This window comes from Gekko japonicus, unplaced genomic scaffold (assembly GCF_001447785.1).
Source record: "Gekko japonicus isolate JY-2015 unplaced genomic scaffold, Gekko_japonicus_V1.1 scaffold1742, whole genome shotgun sequence".
Classification (NCBI taxonomy): domain Eukaryota; kingdom Metazoa; phylum Chordata; class Lepidosauria; order Squamata; family Gekkonidae; genus Gekko; species Gekko japonicus.
In genome coordinates, this window is record NW_015161453.1 from 361,104 (window position 1) to 363,430 (window position 2,327).

The window sequence follows — 2,327 nt, forward strand, 5'->3', positions numbered from 1 at the left end:
ATGGTTGGCATAATCTCATTTCTGTTTTGAAGTGTTGCCTCTTAATCCCTGAGGAGTAAATGTTGCTACATCCAGGGCTCTTTTTGTAGAAAAAGCCCAGCAGGAACTCATTAGCCTAATAGGCCACACCCAACAGCAGGAACTCATTAGCCTATTAGGCCACACCCCTGACAGCACAGCACATTAACATATTAGGCCACACCCCCATGTTACCAGAAGTGTGGTTATCCAGCCACACCCATCTTTTGCTTCTTATTCTGTTTACCTTGTTTGTTGTCAAAACCCAGGGCCTTTTTTTGTAGCAGGAACTTATTTGCATGTTAGGCCGCACATCCCTACTGTAGCCAATCCTAATGAGTTTCTGCTGTTGGGTGTGGCCTATTATGCTAATGAGTTCCTGCTGGGTGTGGCCAACTCGGGAGCCAGCCGGAAATCCGTTCCTGTGCGTTCCTGCCCAAAAATAGCCCTGGATATATTTGTAACTATTCAATAATTATTATCAAGCATTTATATTATGGTACATTATTGGTATATTATGGTACACTAATGCTGCCTTAAGCTGAATGTAAACATAGATTTCGAGGCCTGCAGTGTAAAACACTCTTCAAAACAGGAAGGAAGAGGAGGAGAAGGAGGAGGAGGAGATTGGATTCATACCCCGCCCTTCACTCTGAGACGCAGAGCATCTTACAATCTCCTTTCCCTTCCCCTCCCCACAACAGACACCCTGTGAGGTAGGCAGGGCTGAGAAAGCTCTTTTGAGGACTGCTCTTGAGAGAACAGCTCTGACAGAACTATGGCTTGCCCAAGGTCACACCACCAGCTGCAAGTGGAGGAGTGGGGGAATCAAACCCAGTTCTCCCAGATTAGAGTCCACGCACTTAACCACTACACCAAACTGGCTTTTTGACTGCCACGGTACCTTGATAAAGGATCAAACACGTCAGAGCCACAGGAGCAATGAACGTTGATCCGATATGTGGAATAATTTACCTCTACATCAAAGGAGGACTGTGTTAAACTTTGAGAGTGGACAGTTTGGTTTACAAGGACACTTTAAATGTTTGTCTATCTTGTACTGGAATGTGTTTTGTAATTTGCACCATAATATAAATGCTCGATAATAACTATTGAATAGGTGGCATAATAATATCACGGTTGGCTTTTTTTGTTTACTTACAACCTATCCTGTCATCTCACATTTGCAGGGCTATTTTTGGGCAGGAACGCACAGGAACGGAGTTCCGGCTGGCTCCCAAGTTGGCCACGCCCAGCAGGAACTCATTAGCATAATAGGCCACACCCAACAGCAGAAACTCATTAGGATTGGCTACAATAGGGGTGTGTGGCCTAACATGCAAAGGAGTTCCTGCTACAAAAAAGCCCTGGGTTTTGACAACAAACAAGGTAAACAGAATAAGAAGCAAAAGGTGGGTGTGGCTGGATGACCACACTTCTGGTAACATGGGGGTGCGGCCTAATATGCTAATGAGTTTCTGAGGGGCACGGAACACTGTTACCTTCCCACCGAAGCGGTGCCTATTTATCTATTTATCTATTTGCAATTTTTTGCTTTTGAAATGCTAGGTTGGCAGGAGCTGGGGCCAGAGATGGGAGCTCACTCCATCATGCGGCACTACTAGGGTCTCAAACTGCTGAACTACTGACTTTCCAGTCAGCAGCTCAGCATCTTAACCACTTGAGCTGCCGCAGCCCTATCTTACAGCTATCTTACAGCTACCTATAAAACTAGACCACAGTCCCTAATCATCTGTCCAAGTAATGTTGTAAATCATGCTTATATGTTTTTTAATGTGTATCTACTGTTTTTAACTTTATAATGTTATTGTTTATACTGCAATCCATCTATATTCCCTTTCGGGTGTCCTAATAGCAATGGCCTTTGACCCTACCCAACAAAAGCTACCTACATATAAGCAGGTGTCATTTCCTGCAGGAGCGCACAGGAGCGGAGCTCCGGCAGTAAAGAGCCCAGGGGGCGGGCACATGCAACAAGCCCCACCCCCTGCTCCCCGCAGCCCTCAGTCAGAGCAAGAAGCAGCCCGGCAAGTTGCAGAGCTCCCCCCGCCCTGCCCCCAGTCCAAAACAGTCCAGTGGCACTTTAAGACCAAGTTTTATTCAGGTACAAGCTCTCCCTCCTCTGTGAGGACAGATCTGCATGTTCCCCCCCCATAGCTAGCAATCCAAAACGGTCCAGTGAAGCCCGAGCAGTGGGTGTTGCCTTCTGACACACTTCCAGTGATGTCAGGGGGAGTGGCATATGCAAATAAGTTATGCTAATGAGTTATGCTAATTAGCTCCTGCAC

At 46.4% G+C, this 2,327-nt stretch overlaps 1 protein-coding gene across 1 annotated transcript in view; it reads right to left on the reverse strand.

Annotated features, from left to right (window-relative positions):
* The window catches only part of SLC9A9 (solute carrier family 9, subfamily A (NHE9, cation proton antiporter 9), member 9), a 236,645-nt gene that overhangs the window by 214,870 nt on the left and 19,448 nt on the right, over positions 1 to 2,327 (reverse strand). The gene's annotated exons all lie outside the window — the stretch shown is intronic.